We start from the raw sequence: 11,574 nt of genomic DNA, 5'->3' as shown, positions 1-11,574 counted from the left end.
CTACCTTGATGCTTATTTCCAGGTTTTTTTGATCAATGTAGTTTTCTTATTTTTCAATTTTTTGTAGTTTTCTCTTTTTTGATTTTTTTTTTTGTATTATTGAGGTGCCCATTGCTAGGTTTTCACCAGGGTAATGATTTTTTTCAAGACTTTTTGCAATTTTTAGATTTTTTAAGGACATTTACATATGTACAAAGAGCTTCTGAAATCATATCAACTATAAAACTGCTTCAAGTGGAGAGTGTTGATAGGCTCCTTGAGCACTTCTCCCTTAGCTCTAAAAAGTTGGTAAGCACCAGACCCATACACTTTAGTGATTATGTAAGGACCAAGCTAGTTTGGTTCAAACTTCCCTTTTTGGACATGTTGTTGCTGATTCTTAGGATCTTCTCTTAGGATGAGATCAACCAGTTGGAAGTCATGTGGCTTAACTTTCTTATTATAGCTTCTAGACATTCACTATTGATAAGCTTGCAGATGATCACATGCCACTTGTCAACATTCATCTAGTAACAATAGCTCTTGAAGCCAAGATATTCTAAAATATTCATTAGTAATGAGGCCCTTCATAGAGATTCTCAAAGTAGGAATCTCAACTTGTATTGGAAATACAACATTCGCTCCATAAAACAAAGCTAAGGGCATTGTACCCATTGGAGTTCTGATACTTATTCTATATGCCCATAGGGCTAGATTAAACTGGAGGTGCTAGTCCCTCCCAAATTTGCTGACTATGTGATGGAGGATCTTGAGCATTGCCTTATTGGATGCCTCTACCTGGCCATTACCTTGGGGGTAGTAGATAGAAGACCAATGTTGCATGATTTTGAATCTTTTGCATAGTTCCTTGAGGTCTTCTTTTTTAAACTATCCTCCATTATCAGTAATGATGGAGGATGGTACACCATACCTACAGATGATGTAGTTTGTGATAAAAAGAGCTACAATTTTTCCATTTTCTAATGTGAGAGGTACTACCTCTACCCACTTTATGTAGTAATATGTAGCCATAATAATGAGCTTATGTCCATTTGAAAAAGATGGGTGAATCTAACCCACAAGATCGAAGGCCCATTGTTGAAATGGCCACAATGTGGTAGTGTGGTAGATGGAATCAGCTCCATGGTACTATGGTAGTGTGGTAGAAATTGATGTTCATTAGGAGATGACTCTGCATAGGTGCATCTACTACCTGATCCGCAATCACTTTTCCCTTGATAGCCTTTTGTTTAATATATTGAATGTCAAACTCGTTGAGTATCATGACCCACTTAGCCAATCTTCCTATAAGAGCTACCTTACTGAGAAAGTACTTCAATGGATCAATTTTAGCCTCTAGCCATGTAGTGTGGGCAAGCATGTAGTGTCTCAACTTTTGGGAAGAAAAGACAACTGCCAAGCAAGCTTTCTGAATGATGCTATAATTCATCTCATAAGAAATCAGCGTGCGACTCAAATAGTAAATAGATCTTTCCTTGTTATTGTTGTCCTCTTGAGCTAATAAGATTCCCATAGATGTTTCATTTGCTGAGATGTGCAAAATCAAAGGCTTCCCATAGATAGGAGGCATCGAGATTGGTGGATTAGTGAGATATTTTTTTATCTATGTCAAGCTTTTCTCACAATCTTGACTCCATTTGAATTTCACACCCTTATGTAAAGTATTTTTAAAAGGTTGTGATCTATCCACCAGCTGTGAGATGAACCTACGAATAGATTGGATTCTTCCTTGTAGACCTCTCATCTAGCTGATGTTATGGGGTGGAGGCATATCCATAATTGCTTGAACTTTCTTAGGATCCATGTTGATTCTTTTTCTAGACACAATATATCCCAATAGTTTCCCTAATGTGACACCAAATGTGCATTTCATAGGATTGAGCATGAGACTGAACTTTTCCATGTGATCTAGGATGGGTCCCAAATCTTATAGATGAGTATTGCATTTTTCACTCTTGACCAAGGTATCATCCACGTAGTCCTCCATGGTCTTATGCATCATATCATGGAAAATTGTAGTGACTACTCTCTAATAGGTAGCACCGAAATTTTTCAAGCCAAATGGCATTATGTTCCAATAGAAGGTTCCCCATGCACACGTAAAAGAAATCTTTTCCTGATCTTCTGGTGCAATTTTGATCCGATTATAACCAGAAAACACATCCATGAGTGAGTACATCTCATATCCTACTGTCATTTCCACTATCGTATCAATGTTGGGAAGTGGAAAATTATCCTTAGGACATGCTAAATTGAGATTGTGGAATTTAGTACAAACTCAAATATATTTATCATGCTTGGAGATTGGAACAATGTTGGATATCCATTTAGGATAATTGATAGCATGGATGAAACCATCTTTTAGAAGCTTCTCTAGTTCAGCTTTGATGAGAAATGCAACATGAGGATGCATTTTTTGAAGTTTTTGTTTGACTGGTTTAATGCTTGGTGTGATGGATAAATGATGCATAATGAGATCAAGATCTAGTCCTAGCATGTTAGAATATGTCCAAGAAAATTTTATCTTCTTCTCTTAGAAGAAGGCAATGAATTCCTCCCTTTCTTCTGGAGATAGTGACTATGCTAGATGTATCATATGAGGATATTCTTCTGTGCCCAGGTTGATTGGCTATGTCGGCTCTATCAATACTGATGATCTCTCTTGAAAGTGACTTGGAAGTGCATCAAATATCTCATTCACAGATGCCTTAGAGAAGTTTTCACCCTTGGGCGTGCCTTTTGATTTTACTTTTTTGGGTTCCAACACTACCATAATGTGGTTTTCACCATCAGACCTTCTATGTTTCTTCTTTTCAATTGTATTATTGAGATATTTGATGTTAGATTTAGTTATGTTGACACTTTGTTCGCTAGTGGAAGATGTTACTGGTTTGATAGCGTTCAAGTAGTAGGCAAGAGCATAGTCATTCTTGAATGTGGGGACTTCACTGGATGTATTAGGATTCTAGTCTATAAGGTTAGGATATGTGAGTGAAAGAGTAGTGGTAGGTTCGATTGCATTCATGGTATAGTCATTAAATGCTTGGACCAGCAATTCGAGACATAGAGAAACTTCATCCACAAGTGTGTTTGAATGCCTTTGAGTACTAACATCAGCAACTAAAGACTCCAAGGATCAGACCTGTCTGACCTAACCCTAGATGTTTCACCCTCTTTGAGTTGATTTTTATAGACATGAACTTGGTTAATGTCTTTATCTGTAGTTACTTCTGAAAGGGAGTCAAATTCATATTCCTTAGAATCAGTGCTGCATAGTGATAGGCTATAGAATTCCCCAACAATGATAGGGACATACTCTCCTTCATCCTCTAGATTTTTACATAAGTACTCAACATGTAATGTCTGACTAGACTCCCCCTATTTTAAATGAGCACAATGTAGATCAATATTATCTTCAAAAGAATCACTAGTACGATCCATAGTGCTGACATGTGGCATAAAGTCATCTAACTTAGTAAAGAATTTAGCAAGATCATGAGGAATAGGATAAGGATAAGGATAAGGATCCTCATCATCTAAATTTTTTTCTTGAGTATTTGACTCAGCTTGTGACTCATTTTTGGATGAACCTTCAGGCTCTAGTATGAATTTATTAGCCCTTAAATGGAAGGGAACCTTCTTAAAACCTAAACCAGATGTATCTCAGTTTCTTTGAGCTATTACTTTGATAGGATCAACTAGACCATTGTTATTGCATCCAATATGACCAATTCCCTTTATAGACAAAGTGCTTCATGAGTCTAAGACCAGGGCCATATTTCTCAAGAGTGATCTCACGAGCTTGTTCTATTAGGTCTATTGGAGTCTCTTCTTTGTAAAGCCATGCAAAAATGGCTCTATTTTTTCTTTTATCCTCTAAGGGGACTATATCCTTGACAAAAGTGCCATTATACTTGGTTTGAGGTGTCAACACAAATGGCTTCTTTGCCTCAGATGGTCGCCCATAATGACGAAGAGACTTAGGAAGAGATGTTAATGACAACATTGGTTCGATATGGTACTCACCCATGCTAGTTTCTTTTAGCTTGAATGACTGCTCAATTTTTTTCAACTTGTTATCATGGTAATTAATAGATTCCCTATAAGCAAGGACAAAATTCTTAGCAGTTTTGAGCATATTATAGGTATAGCTAGTACTAGAAGAAATAGTGACTTTAGAGCCATGAAATAGGAATTTGATGCATTGATGGTATGTGGATGGTATAGCACGCATCTCATGTATCCATGGCCTTCCTAGTAGAATGTTATGGTAATGTCAAGGACCTAACAAGTGACATCCCTTTCTACAAGACCGACACAAAGGGGTAATACCACAAGACTTAGAGAATTTCACTCAACTTTTTCATATGATTTGATAGTGATCTTGTGAAAAGGATCAATAGAGTCCTCAGAATAATTTAATTGTTTAAGTAGAGTAGTAGAGACAATGTTCAGCCTAGTGCCATTATCGATGAGTACCTGACGGACTTGTGTCTAATGTATCATGACCTTAATGTATAGAGGTTGATTATGTGGGTGACTCAATGAATTATCCTCCTCCTCAGAGGACATAAAGTAAGGTGAGGTTATGTGACCTACCATGGATTAAAATTTCTCAAGATCAAGACCTTGAGGAACATTTTCCTCAATGAGGGCTTTGTCTAGAATCTACCTATGAGCAGGCAAGATTTTAAGTAGCTCAAAGATCATGATTTAAGCATTAGTTTGTTTTAATTTATTGAGAACACTGTAGCTAGTAGCTACTAAATTTGTTGCAATTTTTGCACCTCTACCAGATGGACCAGCAAGGGTTTTATCTTTATGTTGTTCAAGATCAGGAGTAGAAGGCGCAGGGCCTTTGAGCACCAACTTGGCATGAGAACATGTAATAGTGTTGGTACAGTATTGCAAAGATGTGTTGGCTATTGTGTGGGAAGTAGGGCCTCTCAAGACAAATGGTGTCTTGGATTTATTGCTTACTTACTTTCCCTTAATGGTAATAATGTCACAGTACTCAAAATCCATAGGTTCAACCATGTTGATCACATTATTGTCATTAGAGTATGTATAGTTGACCTTGTTGTTAGGTTTTCATTTTGAGCTTTCTCCTTTTTTATAAGCTGGGAAGGGCTCTTTGAAAGCCTTGCAATCCAAGTTCTTGTTATGTTGGTCTACCACAATATCACCATCATCGATCATGTCTTGGACTTTGTAACATAGGTTTATGCAGTTGCTAGTTTTGTGTCCTTTATTTTGGTGATACTTGTAGAATGCAGTTTCATTCTACCATGGTGGGCGTGGCTGTGGATCATAAGGACGAGAGTTGTCCAATGGTGAAATGAGCTTATTTTATAACAAGGTCTTGTAAACCACATCTAAAGGTTCACCCAGAGGTGTATACTTTCATTTAGGGCATGTAGCCCATGAGTTTCTTTGTCCATTCTTAGATATTTTATTATTAGGAGGGGGTTTCTCAACATTCTTGGCCACGTTGAGACCATCTGTGAGATTAAAGGTGACATTGTCAACATCAACAACCCCATCATGTACAATTTCTTGGTTCTTGTTGATCTACCTAGGTTTGTCCTTGTTAGAGGTGGATCCTTGTTTTGTGTCCTTCTAAAGTGTATGTTTTCCCTTCTTGACCATGAATTCCTCTATGTGGATAGCTTATGTGACCATGTCTTCGAAGGTACGTGGACCTTGAAGTTGGACTCTATACCCAAAATCAGGTAGGAGATTATTAGTGAAGATGTCAAGCTTTTCCATTTTAGGAATATTACGTGAATACTTAGTGTAAATTTGTCTCCACCTCTAAAGGAATGTGAGGAAAGGTTCCCCAGCCTTCTACTTAAGGTTAAATAAATCTTGAAAATTAATAGGGTGTTGACTATTATGAGAATACTATTGGACAAACAAGTTGGCAATTTCATCAAACATCTTGATACCAGGAAGCAAGTGTGAAAACCACTCCATAGCCTGACCACCTAGACTTCTTGGGAATAAATGCATGAGATATGTTTGATTATGCATAAATTCCATAGACAAGGCACCAAATTCCTATAAGTGATCTTGAGGATTGGTGGTTCCAAATTATTTATCATACTTAGGTAGCTCTACTCCTCTTAGAAAAGGAGGCACATCTATGCTCTTGTCAAATGGAAATGGATAAAGAGCGTCTAAGAAGTGTGTTTTCATGGGTTTATCTTTATCATGCATCATCTAAGCTAGTTGGTATTGCATGATTTTCAATTCTTTTTGGAGTTTGGAAGGCTCAGCTTCCTGTTCAAGCATGATGATGGTTTCCACATTGAAATGATGAGGTAGCTTAGCTCCCTCTTGGGCAAGTTTGAGAAAGTATTTTTCTTTCTCTTCATTGAGTAGGATTTCCATGACCTTCTGAAAGCTTTTGTCTTTATGACACTTTGCTATATGTTCAGGAAGTATTTCCACCTCTTCCCGTTCCTCATCTATGTCATGGTCTTTTTCTTTGTCATTCCTAGGTTGGTCTTGGTGTCTACTGTAATTACCATGTTCAGGTTCATAATCAGCCATTGTAGGAATGTGTTTAGTTTCAATATGTTATGATTAGAAAAGTCCTTTGAAAAAGAATTCAAAAGTTTTTTTTAGAGATGTGGGACCTCTACTAGCCTCAAGATCCTCTTGATGCAATGGGTTCCTGGTTTATTGTAAGTTTATGGAGAAAGTATGTTGGACTCAAGGTGATCTGATGGGTGAGGAAAATTGTGAAGATTCCTCACTAGTTGAACTAGACACAGACCATGTAAAAAAAGGAAGGTGACCTCTACCATGATTATGAGCCCTAGCTTGACCTCACCTAAGTCTAAGGGGATAAAACACGTTTCCACTTCTTGTTGTGATAGTCATAGACAAGGACAAGAAGCAAAGCCCAAGATAAGGATCACACTAAAATGTAGTCTCAAAAAGCAAAAGGAAGAGTGTTGTATACTAAGGTATGAGTAGTCTGAGTGAAGGCTAGAACAACATAAGATTATGACTATTGTAACACAAAGTATAACAAATACTAGAGGATGAAAACAAGACAACTAAGAGATGAGACTAGTTAAAGTATAGACCTAAAGTCATCATCTAAGAAAAATGCCATTGTTTGGGACTGTTGACAAATAGAGAAGAAGTAAACTAATGTAGTAGGCAGACTAGACACAGAGTGCAAATAGCTTTAGTAGTCAATTGGGTAGTTTTGACTCAAGATCTCATGCAAAGATCCTCTGGGAGGCATGCAATAAAGTACACAAGCACAAGTGAAATCTCAAAACTACAACTAAAGGTTTTTACTTGAATTCCATTCATAAATATCCCCAGTGGCTTTGCAAGTGGAGTTGAGACCAGCAGCCCACACCAACATCTGAAAGTGCACACACTTGCTTAGCAAGACTAGGGTCGACGCCAACTAATGCATCAAACAGAGCCTCCTCTTGATATGCGATATCAAGAATGAAGGAGATGAAATTAATATGGCTTCAGAGTCTTTCACTTTACAAAGCTTCTTTATTATAGTGAGTTGGAATCTCTAGCGAAAGGAATGTGCTCACTTGGGTCATTCCTGGAGGTTGGATCACTCCTGCAAGCCCTCTAAAGGATTAACTCAGATTGGTGGTTTGAACATAAGGGTCAAAGTTTTTGATTTCCCTCAAGGGGAAAGAGCACACTCCTCTACCTTATTTTCTCACCAAAACATGTAGAACACATTAATCACTAACTTAGCTTAATCAATCTAGACTCATCCTTTCTAAAGATTTTGATCCCCTAAAAGGAAATCATAATCTCATCATAGAAGAGGGTTCGTACTAGAGAACCACTAAGTTGCTTGCGTCCCTCAGATGCCATTTTTTAGGGGCTTCTAGGTTTTTGATTCACCCTTGGTAATGGCCTCAAAGTGGTGAAGAACATAGTCCCCTATTCCTCTGTCTTACACCCTACGATGTTCACAAGCTCTAATTAGACTATGTTTAGAAAGCAAGAAAAAGATATATTATTTTAGTGGGTTTTAAGATTGGTCTTCGACAATCAGATATTTGACAACGTCCTATAAACACACAGTAAGTTTATATTTTAAAATTTTGTGTAAAGGAGTCTTCATCAAACATCCTGTAGACAACTGTTAGGCTGTAGAAAATCAAAAAAATCGAAATGAAGATGGTTCAGAGAAAACACATTAGTGAAAAATGATAAACAACATATTGAAAAGCTATATCTTAACTATGTTGTTTCAAGATTTCATGTGAAATCTTGTGCAGGTCTGCATAATAGGGCACTTTTTCACATAAGAAAGTGGAGAGAGGTGTGTGAAACCCTCAAATCTTCGCATGAAAATTAAATTTTCCACACGAAAAATCTAGAAGATTGTACAGAAAAGTATGACAGAATGATGAAAATATAAAAAAGCTTAAATATATGAGGCCAAAAAATTTGTTTTCCTCTGCCCCACGGTGAGCACCAGAAATCTATACATGAAAATGTGACCTCAGATATTTTACCTACACTTCAACATGGTCATTATATGTGGATTCATCCTGGAATAAACATGGAGTCATTTATCCAAGAGGCCCAAACATGTGACTTGTTTCCTTCTAACTAGAACGATTTTTCCTATTGTGCTCTCAAATCAAGGAGCAAGCAACCAGACCTTTCTAGAATGAAGGATTTATGTAGAGCATGATTATGTAATTAATATATATGAAGTGCAAGCATTAATATAAGAAAATACAAGATATTAAACTAAGTGTATGCATTCTTAATCTAAAATGAGAGTTTAAAATGATAGCAATATGAAATCTAGAAAGAAAATGAGTACTTAGTTTGACAACAATTCAATACAATTTGAATTCTAAACTCTATAATGAGAGATTGGGAGTCCCTTAAATAGAATCCAAGAAGTGATCAAAGGTCAAGATCTATTTGGATGGACGGTTAAGATCAAAGAGAAGATTCAGTTAAAATGGAAACTTCCTTGTGCAAGTGAAGTTAATTTTTTCAAATCCGAGTGTGATGAGTAGTTGACTAAGCTTTTCATAAGTGTGAGAACAAGTTAACTAAATTAATTCTAATTCAAGAGATAATTCACTCAGAGTTTCCATTTTGGAATTGAAGAGACGATTTTGAAGATATTATTTAATTTAATAAAGTGAGATATGACCTCATAACTGCCTTTTTCATTTAATTGAATAACCTCATTCAATTAATTAAAGTGAGCATAATTATTAAATTAAATATTTTTAATTCCTTAGTACATTAGCCTTAGGATATAATTTGATTTAATTCAAGTATAAACACTTCAAATTAAATTAACTCTTAATCAATAGGTTTTATGTGACTAATTCAAATTAATACTTTAGGAATTAAATAAGTAGTTTGATTAGTGCAAATTAGGGTTTTTTACATTTGACAATTATGCAGTGTTAGAGTAATTATTCAAAAAATCTATTTCATGTGTGCTCCAACTGCTACTAGCTTATATATATATATATATATATATATATATATATATATATATATATAATGTTGAGAGTTTCTTGAGGCACCTATTTTAATTTAAATCCTATGGTTTTTTTTGTGTCGGATAGGATTTGAATTAAAATTAGTACCTCAAGAAGGATGACTCTCAACATTATATATATGTATGTATGTATACATACATACATACATACATACATACATACATATGTATGTATGTATGTATGTATGTATGTATGTATGTATGTATGTATATGTATGTATGTATGTATGTATGTATTAATATATACAACTTAATTCCTTAAGTTATATATTGGTTCTTCCTAATTTTTATATTACAAAACCATTATTGTGTGTGAATTATAAATCTAAACCAAATTGAACACTAACAAACAAATACAATTGATCCTTAAACTAAACTAAAGTAATTCCTAAACAAACTTTTGCCTTAAGTATATCATGAGACTAAAGTGGATAACCATTGATCTATCATTTTGCATGTTGCTTAACGATAGTAATTCTTTCAAATTCCTCTCTTCAAAGCTAATCCAAGGATCAACTCTAAGAGTCCAAGCAATCTTGTGACCTACTAGAATCTGCTCAATTGAAGATAAATGCAAATTTTCATGAGGAGCCTTTGCTAGTTCAACAACTTCAAATAAGATGTAGAATTTGCTTAGTATAAAAAAGAATAAAACAAACACAAAAAGAACTATGTTTTTCTATTTTTCTAATTTTTAATGAATGCAATATAACAATGCAACTATATGAATTCCAAATCTAACCAAGCATTTGTGAAAGAAAATAGTGAAGATAGGGTGACAAGAAGTTTAAGAAAAAAAAATGAAAAGTAAATCCTAATGGGCATAAACTATAAAAACAACACATCTACAAGTTAAGCTTTTGAAAAGATCAGTAGGTAACCAATAAAAGTAGGAGCTACACTTCCTTAATTCCACTGATGCAATTGTCAATGGGGAATTTAGTAACCATAAGATGTTTCACTTTTCATCAAATGGAAAGGCCACAGAAAGTGCGCTCATGTGAGACAAAAAGCTATGTAGAAACAGGATGATGATCTCTTCTCAAACTAAGTACGTCAATGGAATTCATAAAATCATAGCGAGCACCAAAATTAAAAGATCACACGACCAGAAACAACATAATAAACTTTTGGCTCAATTAAATTCCATGAACATACATTCAAAAAATATAACACACTTAGGCAAAAATCACTACACTCCAAATGCAAGCACCAAAAGCATATATTATTGCAAAATAATGGTGGCCTAGAATACATGTTACATTCCTGAATTTATAAGAAATCTTTTTCTCAATTTGTGTTGAGAGTGAGTAATATCTTTATGCAATCATATGCTTCTAAACTAATAAAACAAATCTATTTATGTACAAACTAACTATCAAACTAGTGCTTAGTAGGACTCCATCCATATTTATATAACTAATTGGATGCATGAGCCTTTAAATGTCATAAAACAAAGAAAGCATGAAAGAATAAGAAAGAGAAAGCCTTCAATTGATGTAGAAGTGACTGAAAGTGGAAAAAATAGAAGCTCCATCTCCACTAGTCTTCCATAGGCATTCAACTAACATTAGAATGCATTGCAGATGCATGGAAAGCTCTAAATTTAAAACTGGTAGTTAACCAACAGTGCACCTCTGAAAATCTTCCAAAACACTATTGAAAAAGTGCACCTGTGCACTAGCACACCTAGTGCAACTGGCACACTAGCACACCTCAGAGGTAGACTCCAAAAATACAAAATTTCACTAAGTGTCAAAATTGAAATTTTGGCTTTTGAGTTTTGTTTCCCTTTATACCAAAGCTATTTCTGGGTATTTTCCCTTGAATTTATTAATTATCTCAGTGACTTGAGCTGCATCTAGCAATTCTAAGGTGTTATATTTGTCTTTCACCTTCTACTTATAGTTGCTTCCAAAATTTTCTCTTGGGCTTGCTCCTTGAGCCTATGAATCTCTACATGTAATGTTTCCATTAATTTATTCCCATCTATAATATTTTCAATCCAATCATCTATTTTATCTAACTCCTCAGCT

The sequence above is a fragment of the Cupressus sempervirens genome, chromosome 1, assembly GCF_028749045.1.
Source record: "Cupressus sempervirens isolate cs-2001-9-10 chromosome 1, ASM2874904v1, whole genome shotgun sequence".
Lineage (NCBI taxonomy): Eukaryota > Viridiplantae > Streptophyta > Pinopsida > Cupressales > Cupressaceae > Cupressus > Cupressus sempervirens.
This window is presented reverse-complemented; position numbering follows the sequence as displayed.